Below are 12,449 nucleotides of genomic sequence, written 5' to 3'. Positions count from 1 at the left end.
TTGATGTGAATGGAAGGGGAGAGGGAGTGGGAAAGGGGAGGGTTGTGGGTGGGAGGGACGGTATGGGGGGGGAAGCTATTGTAACCCATGAGTCGTACTTTGGAAATTTATATTCATTAAATAAAAGATAAAAAAAAAAGAATTTGTGATTTCAAAAATTTTTTCTTGTATTTCCATTTCTTTTCTTACCTAAAACTATATGTTTGTGGATAGAAGGATTTATATTGCAACTTTTCAAATTATGTAATTTAATAAAATGAAAATAAAGGACCAGGTACTTCAAATATCTCACAGCAGCACATAGCGTTTCCAATCATTATATTAGAACCGTAAAAATCTGAGAATGCTCAGATTAAAAGGAGGGAATGTAGAACAACATCAGGAAAAGGGGGACGAGAGGACTAGACTTTGTGAGATGGATACACTATGTAATTAATACTTTGACAATCTATACCTTTCATCCGCAGGCTATGAGAGCTTTAACATTTTTCTAACCACCTGCATAGTATTCCATATTATGCATTATTCATAATTTGCTTAGCCATTCTTCCATGTAGCTATGTTTTTACTTTTGATTTTTCTGTCATAAATAAGACCAAAGTAACTAGTAAATATCTATAAAGGAGTGGATATTTGGCCTAGCATTTAAGACACCTGTGTCCCATATCAGTATGACTGGATTCAGTTTCCATCTCTGGCTCCTGACTCCAGCTTCCTGTGAATGTACATCCTGGAAGGCAGAGGTGGTTGAGTTTCTACATCCTACAAGAAAGAATTGGATTGAGTTCCTGGTTCTGGCTTTAGCCACAGACTAGCCCTAGCCATTATGGGCATATGGGGAATAAATCAAAGGATAGGAGCTTTCTCTTTGTGTTTCTCTCTTTTTCTAGAGACATGTTTTTGAATGTTGGTATTATAGTTAATACATGGCTTCATGAGAAACTGGTGGATCAAAGAACATGTTCATTTATACCATGACTTGATATTATTAAAGGGGTTTTTACAGATCGTCTAAGAAATTTTTGGTCCCACCAATGCTGCACAACAGTAGCTGTTCATGTGCAGTGCTCAGATGGATAGATTTCATGGTATATTCAGTTTATTCCTAACTGTATCAAAATAGCTAATGTTTATGAAGCACATTTGAAATACTACATTTCTCTAATCATTTTTCATATTATCTCATTTAATACTTAGGATAAACCTATAAAATAGATATTGAAATTATCTCTGGATTATAGAAGACAAAAGAAAAAGATAACCCAAAGACAAACCAAATTGCTCAAAATTACTGGGCCAGTAAACACTGTATACTGAATTCACACAGCTGAGTGGCACCAATGATTTCCTCTAAGCCTTTAGACGAGTTTTATGCACTTAGAAATAATTTATTTACTGCTTTTATGTGACAGACTGAAATTGGATGTTGTTTCTGCTTTAAAACCATTGGTTAACATTTATTCCACATTCAGAAAATTTTTAAAAAGAGGCATGGTTAATTATTAATGCAGAAAGATGCTGCAAGGTAAATAACAGTTTTTCAACTCTGTAATATAAAGTGATCTTTGTGATGATTTCCCAAACAATGGTTGTGAGTCTGAATGTCACTGAAATAATAGCAGGAAGGCATGCATGAGTGTGTACTCTCCTTCCTCATTACAAAGTACTTTTCTTTCTTTTTTATTTGAAAGTCAGAGTTACACAGAGAGAGTAGGAGGAGCAGAGAGAGAATGAGAGAGAGAGGTCTTCCATCTGCTGGTTCACTCCCCAGTTGGCTGCAATGGTCGGAGCTGTGCCAATCCTAAGCCAGGAGCCAGGAGCTTCTTCTGGGTTTCCTATGTTGGTGCAGAGGTCTGAGGGCTTGGATCATCTTCCACTGCCTTCCCAGGCCATAGCAGAGAGCTGGATTGGAAGTGGAGAAGCCTGGAATCAAATCGGCGGCCATATGGGATGCTGGCACTACAGACGGTGGCTTTTACCCACTAAGCCAAGCACCAGCCCCTACAAAGTACTCTTCATGGACTCAGTGTACTAAGATTTGGGGATAAGGGTACTTTAGTATTTCACAATCTATTTTGTGTTAAGAAATAAGCCAACATATCATTTAAAATTTTAGAATTCAAATTTATGACTTTATGACTTGCTTGCTTGAATTTTACTTAACACAGATTTATCCTTGCACCTCCCTCTTTCACTCACAAGAAATCTATGAATTTGCTTACTGGCCCGCAATGTACAAAAAATGTAATTAGAATCTGGTTTTGAGTAATAGTAAGTTTATGTCTATAAAAGACATGTTGTAGTGTATGAGAATTTATTTGGCCAAATATATTACAGTAAACTGTAGGATTATGTGGCTATCTAGTATAAAAATCTAAGAAGTTAGGGCTGTTATTTAATAACTACAAAATCAAGTGCTAACTTTGTTAGCTAAGACAAGTCACAATACCTGATAATAAAGAAATGAGCTGATTTCTGATTTCAATATATTTAATTTTATAGGAGTAAATTATTACTATGTTGATTAGCTTCATTGCAATTAATTTAAACTTTAAGTTACCATCCCAAAAATGGTGTCCCAAGGATGAATTATTGTTCTCTTTATATTAATATTCTTTATGGCAGTGTTGATAACAATTACTGAAAAGATAATGTAGCTAGTCAAATCCAAAAACACAAAGCAAAGATCATTCACCATAACTGAGTGAGATTTACTCCTGATATGCAAGGCTGGTTCAACATACAGAAATCAATAAATATGATACATCATAGTAACAAATAGAAGAATAAAAACCATATGATTATTTCAATAGATGCAGAGAATGCATTTGATAAAAGACAACATCCTTTCATCATAAAAACCTTAAGCAAATTGGGTATAAAAGGAATGCTCCTCAACACAATCAAGGCAATATATGGCAGATTCACAGCCAGCATCATACTGAATTGGGAAAAGCTAAAATCATTTCCACTAAGATTCAGAATGAGACAAGAATGCCCATTTTTATCACTGCTATTCAATGTAGTTCTTAAAGTTTTAGCCAGAGCCATTAGGCAAGAAAAGGAAATACAAGAATACAAATTGGAAAGTGGGAAGTCAAATTATCCCTGTTTGCAGATGACATGGTCCTATATATAAGGGAACCAAAAGACTCTACTATGAGACTATTGGGACTCATAAGAGAGTTTGGTAAAGTTGCAGAATATACAGTCAACAAACAAAAGTCAACAGACAAGGCAATGGCTGAGAAAGAAGTTGTAAGATCAGTACAATTCACCATAGCTATAAAATATTTAAATACCTTGAGATATATGTAAACAAGGAGGTGAAAGATCACTACAATTAAAACTATAAAACATTATTATTAAAGAAAGAAATATAAGAAGACACAAAAAATGAGAAAATCTTTCATGTTCATGGATTGGAAGAATTAATATAATCAAAATGTCCATACTACCAAAAGCCACTTACATATTCAATGGAATCCCAATCAAAATACCAAGGATATTCTTCTCAGATCTAGAAAGTAAATGTTGCTAAAATTGATATGGAAATACAAGAGACCCCAAATTGTTTAAGTAATCTTATGCAAAAAACAAAACAAACAAACAAACAAACAAAGCTGGAGGCATCACAAAGCCAGATTTGAAGACATACTACAGGGCAGTTATCATCAAAACAGCCCGTTACTGGCACAAAAATAGCCATGTAGACCAATGCATCAGAATAAAAACTCAACTCAAAATGGATCAAGGATCTAAATCTATTATCTGATACTAACAAATTATAAGAGGAAAATATCAGGGAAATTCTGCAAGATACTGGTGTAGGAAAACATCTTGAAGACCCCAGAAGCACAAGTAATTAAAGAAAAAACAAAACAAACAAACCAAAAAAAAAACAAATGGGATTGCATCAAACTAAGAAGCATCTGCACTGTAAAGGAAACACTCAACAAAGGGAGAGCCAAAGGACAGAGAGAAAATATTTGCAAACTAGGTACCTGAAAAGGATTAATATTCAGAATCTTTAAAGGGCTCTCGAAACTCAACAACAATAAACAAACAATCCAGTCAAAAAATAGGCAAAGGACATGAATAGGTATTTTTCAAATAATGAATTTCAAATGCCCAACAGACACATGAATAAATGCTCAGGATCACCATTCATCAGGGAAATGCCAAGAAAAACCACAGTGAGGTTTCACCTCATCCCAGTAAGAATGACTATCATCAAAACATCAAACAACAATAAAAGCTAGAGAGGATGTGGGAAAAAGTTACTCTAATCTACTTAGACCTGAATGTAAACCAGAACAACCATTATGGAAGAGAGACTCAAAAAACACAAATATATATTTTCTCTGAAATGTGGCAGCTAATATGGAATACAAAAAAATGTGTAGGAATTAAATGGTCACTTTGCGATATGATTGTCATTTTTAGCTTGTGTTTAATCTCTTGTGTTACTGTGGTCTTCTGACTTTTTACTTGCTGAATATTGTGATTAGTGGTTGAACTAAGCCTATGAACACAGAGTAGATTAAAATTATGTCCAAAAACTGATTAAGAGAGTGAAGGGAGCAAGGGAGTGAGGGAAGTGTGATTGTCTTCTTGGATCTCTACCAATGGTTTACATAAAATCTGTTCTCTTATATTATTAAAAAAGTTTAAAAAAGTATTTGCACTCAGAAAATGATATCCCAAATATGAAATCATTGATAATCCATTGTGTGCTTGTGAGCCAAATTGACTTTGCAGTAGGCCATTGTGTGTTCTCCAAATTCATTGAGTTCCCCTAAAAATCATTTACTGTTACCCTGAAACTTCCTATTCTCATCATCTCATATAAAATAAAGGATATATGCGTTTCTGATTTAAGTTGCTCTTAATGGGTAATTGTGCCTCGATGATTTTCCCCTGTGTGTGATTATTTTTTCCCATTTGCAGGTTAATAAATTTCTACATTTTCTCTCCTATTTAATTTGTTTTGTCAGTTTATTCTAGAAAACCTTTGGGGGAGGGGCGTATAAAAGTTCCTCTTTCCTCCTACAATAAATTCTACCAATTTGATATACCTAATATATGCAATTAAAATAAAAATTTAGAATGATTTTGACAGGTTTACATGGATGTAATACACATGGGATCAAATGGAAGGACATGGCTTCACACCAAGAAAACATGATTCTCAAATGAGCTTTTATAATTTGGAGAAAAACAGAATTTTTGAATCTGGAACAGGTACCATTTTATGATGTAGACATGGGAGGCATAGTTTTCTTTTGAAAAGTTCATGATTTTTTTTGTAAATGTTTAACTGAAATGAGTAAATTAATGTAAAAATATAATTAGGGGAGTAGAGAAGATGGCAGAATAGTGAGGGTGCGCACCGATAGTCCGGGAAAAGATAGTTTAATATAAGTGGAGTTACACTGGCCTCAGAATCAGCCCTTAAGGCATGCAGATCCGGCTGAAAAGCCCATGAGAGTATTTCAGGCATGGAAAGCCAAGACACTCTGGGGAAAAAAAAAAAAAAAAAACCTAAATGAAAGATCTCCGTGAGTGAGATCCCAGTGGAATGGGTCATCAAAGAAGGAGGTACCTTTCTCTGAAGGGAGGAGAGAACTTCCACTTTGACCATGGCCTTGTCTAAATATTATCAGAGTCAGTGAACTCAGCGGGCTCCATAGCCTTGGCAGCTCATGACAAGAGCCTAGGGTGATTACTGATGCCATAAACAAGAGTGTCAATTTGTTATGTCAACAACAGGAGTCACTGTGCATTTACTCCTCATGTAGGATATTTGTCCTTAGTGTGCTGTACATTGTGATTTAATGCTATAACTAGTACTCAAACAGTATTTTTCACTTTATGTGGGGAGCAACTGGGAGCAACTCGGACTAGACTAAGTTAATGGAATTAAGACTTATTCTATGCATCTGCTCTCCCACAATATGGCACTGAGAAGGGAGAAACAGCTTCTACACAGCTGCCTCCAGTTCAACCAATAAACAGCAGGACCTGCTCCTGATTGGAGGAGAGCAGCGTACTCGGCGTGTGGGTAGCAGAGTTGGGATTGGTGGAAGAGGACTATAAAGGAGGAGAGAGACAACATGCACCAGGAACATCTAAGGGGAACATCTACCTGAAGGAACACCTGTGCAGCCCCCGAGAGAGCCGGCTGGCGGTATGCCGCTCCCCCGCAGAAGTGGGGAAAAGTGGCTAGGGGGAACCGCCCTTCCACGGAGGTGGAAGGGTCGGAAGCCAACCTGGGAAGAACCAGCAGCAAACCCGGGGAGGGCCAAGCAGACGAAAGAACAGCGCAGGGTCCTGTGTCGTTCCTCCACGAAGACGGGGAGTGACAACTTTATGTTTTTGTGTGGCAGCGAACTGTTGAAATCTTTACTTAATGTATGCTAAATGCTAAACTGATCTTCTGTATATAAAGAGAATCAAAAATGAATCTTGATGTGAATGGAAGGGGGGAGGGAGTGGGAAAGGGGAGGGTTGCGGGTGGGAGGGATGTTTGGGGGGGGGGAAGCCATTGTAATCCATAAGCTGTACTTTGGAAATTTATATTCATTAAATAAAAGTTTAAAAAAAAGAAAAAAAATATATAAAAGTGGAGTTACAGTAGCCTCAGAAAAAGGATCAGGAAAAAATTGCAGAGGAAACTCTTCCGGATCTAGTGGCTGTGACTCGGAGGACCTACAGGGAGAGCAAGGTCGCCCGCCCCATGGAAGCCGAGCCGGAGCCGCCAGAGCTGCAGGGTTTGCATGCCAGCGCTGGAAGGGGAGGTGAGACAAAAAACTCTCGGTAACCCGAGACATTGGCGGGGAAAGTCAGAAAGAGCCTGCAGAGAACAAGGACTGAAACCCCACTGGGGAAAGTTCACCAGGCTGGCTGGAGGAGAGGAAAAATCGAATAAATAAGGGGAACTGGCACGAACATTAGCCTCTCTCTCCACTCACTTTACAAAGCCAAGCAAGACAAAGGGCAGGCGCCAGTTTATATAAGTAAAGCAGGTGTGCACCATTTTGCATATGTAAAGCGGGTGCCCCTCATTAGCCAAGCAGAAAAACCTGTCTCTGGTGGGGAGAAATAACAGAAGGTTAACACCTAAGGAAACTGTGGAGCTAACCAACTGAGACTGTGAAAAACTGAGGGGGGGCGAGAGAACTCACCAAGTACACAAACTCGGTAACCTGGGCAACTTGCTGAGAGACTGTGGTGAAATCTGAGAACACACTGAGGGCTGCATAAACTCTTTGTGTGGTCCCAGCAGTAAGCAAACAAATACCCACAGGGGCCAGATTTCATACATCAACTACTCTCAATTCCACTCAGCTGTATGGAATTACTTCCCAACTGAGTCAAAAAAAAAAAAAAAAAAAGAGAGAGAGAGAGAGAGAGAGTGAGCAAGAGAACAATCAGGGTGAATCACCTTTGGCACACCCTTAACCCTGAAGAACTAAACAGAGCTCTCTGGCCACACCCATCAGAGCCTCTAAGGATCCATCAAAAGCAGACAGTCCTCTTAATCTAGAGTCACAGTATAATGAGAAAAAAACCACACCAAAAAAACCCAAAGAATATCTCCAATATGCCAAACAACAAACGCAAAAGCCGAGGTAACAAGAACAAGGAAGACACTATGACGCCCCCAAATGAAATAGACACCCCAATTCAAGATTATGAAGATGATGAGTTAGAAGAAATGCAAGAAGCAGATCTCAAAAAATTGATAAGAACATTAAGAAGTTCTCAAAAACAAATTCTCGAACTACAGAAATCCTTAATGGACAAGATAGAAAATCTCTCTCATGAAAATGTAATAATAAGGAGGAATCAAAATGAAATGAAACAACTAGTAGAACATGAAACTGCGATAGTGACAAGAAATCATAATGAAATGAAGAATTCAATAGATCAAATGACAAACACATTAGAGAGCCTTAAAAACAGAATGGGTGAAGCAGAAGAGAGAATATCAGACTTAGAAGACAGAGCAGAGGAAAATATACAGTCAAACCAAAGAAAAGAACAGGAATTTAGAAATCTAAAAAATATTGTTGGGAATCTTCAGGATACTATTAAAAAAACCAACATTCGGGGTTCTAGGAGTTCCTGAAGGCATGGAGAGGGAGAAAGGATTAGAAGGCCTTTTTAGTGAGATATTAGCAGAAAATTTCCCAGGTTTGGAGAAGTACAGATACATCCTAGTACAGGAAGCTCATAGAACCCCTAATAAACACGACCACTCACCACAACACGTTGTAATTAAACTCTCCACAGTGAAACATAAAGAAAAGATCCTAAAATGTGCAAGAGAGAAACGTCAGATTACTCTCAGAGGATCTCCAATAAGACTCACAGCTGACTTCTCATCAGAAACCCTACAAGCTAGGAGGGAATGGCGAGACATAGCCCAGGTACTAAGAGAGAAAAATTGCCAGCCCAGAATATTATATCCTGCTAAGCTCTCATTTGTGAATGAAGGTGAAATAAAGACCTTTCATAGCAAACAGAAATTGAAAGAATTTGTCGCCACTCGTCCAGCACTGCAAAAGATGCTTAAAGATGTGTTACACACAGAAACACAGAAACACGGTCATCAATATGAAAGAAGGCAAAGGAAGGAAACCTCACAGCAGAAGATCACAGGGAATTCAAAGCATAAATTAGAAAATATCTTTGGCAAATGACAGGGCAAAGTTACTACTTATCAATAGTCACATTAACGTTAATGGCCTGAACATAAACTTTACCACAAAACTGTTAGGAGAGACAAAGAGGGGCAGTATATAATGATTAAGGGATCAATTCAACAGGAAGATATAACAATTATCAATGTATATGACCTAATAACAGGGCACCAGCTTACTTAAAAGATATGTTAAGGGACTTAAAGGGAGACTTAGACCCCAATACAATAGTACTGGGGGACTTCAATACTCCACTCTCAGAAATGGACAGGTCAACAGGACAGAAGATCAACAAGGATACAGTAGATTTAAACGACACTATAGCCCAAATGGATCTAACAGATATCCACAGAACTTTTCATCCTACACAGAAAGCATTTACATTCTTCTCAGCAGTACATGGAACCTTCTCTAGGATTGACCACATACTAGGTCATAAAGCAAGTCTCAGCAAATTCAAAAGAATTAGAATCATACCATGCAGCTTCTCAGATCATAAAGGAATGAAGTTGGAAATTAACAACTCAGGAATCCCTAGAGCATACGCAAACACATGGAGATTGAATAACATGCTCCTGAATGAACAATGGGTCATAGAAGAAATTAAACGAGAAATCAAAAATTTTCTGGAAGTAAATGAGGATAACAGCACAACATACCAAAACTTATGGGACGCAGCAAAAGCAGTGTTAAGAGGAAAGTTTATATCAATAGGTGCCTACATCAAGAAATTGGAAAGGCACCAAATAGATGAGCTTTCACTGCATCTCAAGGATCTAGAAAAGCTGCAGCTAACCAGACCCAAATCTAGTAGGAGAAGAGAAATAATTAAAATCAGAGAAGAAATCAACAGGATTGAATCAAAAAAAATTACAAAAAATCAGCCAAATGAGGAGCTGGTTTTTTGAAAAAAATAAAAAATAAACAAAATTGACACCCCATTGGCCCAACTAACTAAAAAAAGAAGAGAAAAGATGCAAATCAAAATCAGAGATGAAAAAGGAAATGTAACAACAAACACTACAGAAATAAAAAGAATCATCAGAAATTACTACAAGGACCTGTATGCCAGCAAACAGGGAAACTTATCAGGAATGGATAGATTCCTGGACACATGCAACCTACCTAAATTGAACCAGAAAGACATAGAAAAAATAAACAAATCCATAACTGAGTCAGAAATTGAATCAGTAATAAAGGCCCTCCCAGCAAAGAAAAGCCCAGGACCAGATGGATTCACTGCTGAATTCTACCAGACATTTAAAGAAGAACTAACTCTAATTCTTCTCAAACTATTCAGAACAACCAAAAAAGAGGCAATCCTCCCAAATTCTTTCTATGAAGCCAGAAAAAGATGCAGCATTGAAAGAGAATTACAGACCAATATCCTTGATGAACATAGATGCAAAAATCCTCAATAAACTTCTGGTCAATAGAATGCAAAACATATCAGAAAGATCATCCACCCAGACCAAGTGGGATTTATCCCTGGTATGCAGGGATGGCCAATGTGTGCAAAACAATCAATGTGATACACCACATTAACAGACTGCAGAAGAAAAATCACATGATTGTCTCAATAGACGCAGAGAAAGCATTTGATAAAATACAACACTCTTTCATGATGAAAACTCTAAGCATACTGGGTATGGAAGGAACATTCCTCAATACAATCAAAGCAATCTATGAAAAACCCACAGCCAACATCCTATTGAATGGGGAAAAGTTGGAAGCATTTCCACTGAGATCTGGTACCAGACAGGGATGCCCACTCTCACCACTGCTATTCAATATAGTTCTGGAGGTTCTAGCCAGAGCTATTAGACAAGAAAAAGAAATTAAAGGGATACAAATTGGGAAGGAAGAACTCAAACTATCCCTCTTTGCAGATGATATGATTCTTTACTTAGGGGACCCAAAGAACTCTACTAAGAGACTATTGGAACTCATAGAAGAGTTTGGCCAAGTAGCAGGATATAAAATCAATGCACAAAAATCAACAGCCTTTGTATACACAGACAATGCCATGGCTGAGGAAGAACTGTTAAGATCAATCCCATTCACAATAGCTACAAAAACAATCAAATACTTTGGAATAAACTTAACTAAGGATGTTAAAGATCTCTACGATGAAAATTACAAAACCTTAAAGAAAGAAATAGAAGAGGATACCAAGAAATGGAAAAATCTCCATGCTCATGGATTGGAAGAATCAGTATCATCAAAATGTCCATTCTCCCAAAAGCAATTTATAGATTCAATGCAATACCAATCAAGATACCGAAGACCTTCTTCTCAGATCTGGAAAAAATGATGCTGAAATTCATATGGAGACACAGGAGACCTCGAATTGCTAAAGCAATATTTAACAACAAAAACAAAGCCGGAGGCATCACAATACCGGATTTCAGGACATACTACAGGGCAATTGTTATCAAAACAGCATGGTACTGGTACAGAAACAGATGGATAGACCAATGGAACAGAATTGAAACACCAGAAATCAATCCAAACATCTACAGAAAACTCATATTTGATCAAGGATCTAAAACCAATTCCTGGAGCAAGGACAGTCTATTCAATAAATGGTTCTGGGAAAACTGGATTTCCACGTGCACAATCATGAAGCAAGACCCCTATCTTTCACCTTACACAAAAATTCACTCAACATGGATTAAAGACTTAAATACAACCCGACACCATCAAATTGCTAGAGAGCATTGGAAAAACCCTGCAAGATATAGGTACCGGCAAAGACTTCATGGAAAATACACCAGAAGCACACACAGTAAAAATCAAAATTAACATTTGGGATTGCATCAAATTGAGAAGTTTCTGTACTTCAAAAGAAACAGTCAGGAAAGTGAAGAGGCAACTGACAGAATGGGAATAATATTTTCATACTATGCAACAGATAAAGGGTTGAAAACCAGAATCTAAAAAGAAATCAAGAAACTCCACAACATCAGAACAACAACCCACTTAAGAGATGGGCCAAGGACCTCAATAGACATTTTTCAAAAGAGGAAATCCAAATGGCCAACAGACACATGAAAAAATGTTCAAGATCACTAGCAATCAGGGAAATGCAAATCAAAACCACAATGAGGTTACACCTCACCCCAGTTAGAATGGCTCACATTCAGAAATCTACCAATGATAGATGCTGGAGAGGATGTGGGGAAAAAGGGACACTAACCCACTGTTGGTGGGAATGCAAACTGGTTAAGCCACTATGGAAGTCAGTCTCGAGATTCCTCAGAAACCTGAATATAACCCTACTATTCAACCCAGCCATCCCACTCCTTGGAATTTACCCAAAGAAAATTAAATTGGCAAACAAACAACTGTCTGCACATTAATATTTATTGCAGCTCAATTCACAATAGCTAAGACCTGGAACCAACCCAAATGCCCATCAACAGTAGACTGGATAAAGAAATTATGGGACATGTTCTCTATAGTATACTATACAGCAGTCAAAAACAATGAAACCCAGTCATTTGCAACAAGATGGAGGAATCTGGAACACATCATGCTGAGTGAATGAAGCCAGTCCCAAAGGGACAAATATCATATGTTCTCCCTGATTGGCGACAACTAACTGAGCACCAAAGGGGACACTTGTTGAAGTGAAATGGGCGCTATGAGAAACAGTGACTTGATCAGCTCTTGTCCTGATGGTTGAGGTACAATGTAATACTTCATCCATTTTAGGTTTTTTTTTTTGTTCTAGTACTA

Source organism: Oryctolagus cuniculus, chromosome 5 (genome assembly GCF_964237555.1).
Source record: "Oryctolagus cuniculus chromosome 5, mOryCun1.1, whole genome shotgun sequence".
In the NCBI taxonomy this organism is placed as follows: Eukaryota; Metazoa; Chordata; class Mammalia; order Lagomorpha; family Leporidae; genus Oryctolagus; species Oryctolagus cuniculus.
The sequence above is the reverse complement of the archived record's forward strand: the minus strand, read 5'-3'. Positions refer to the sequence as shown.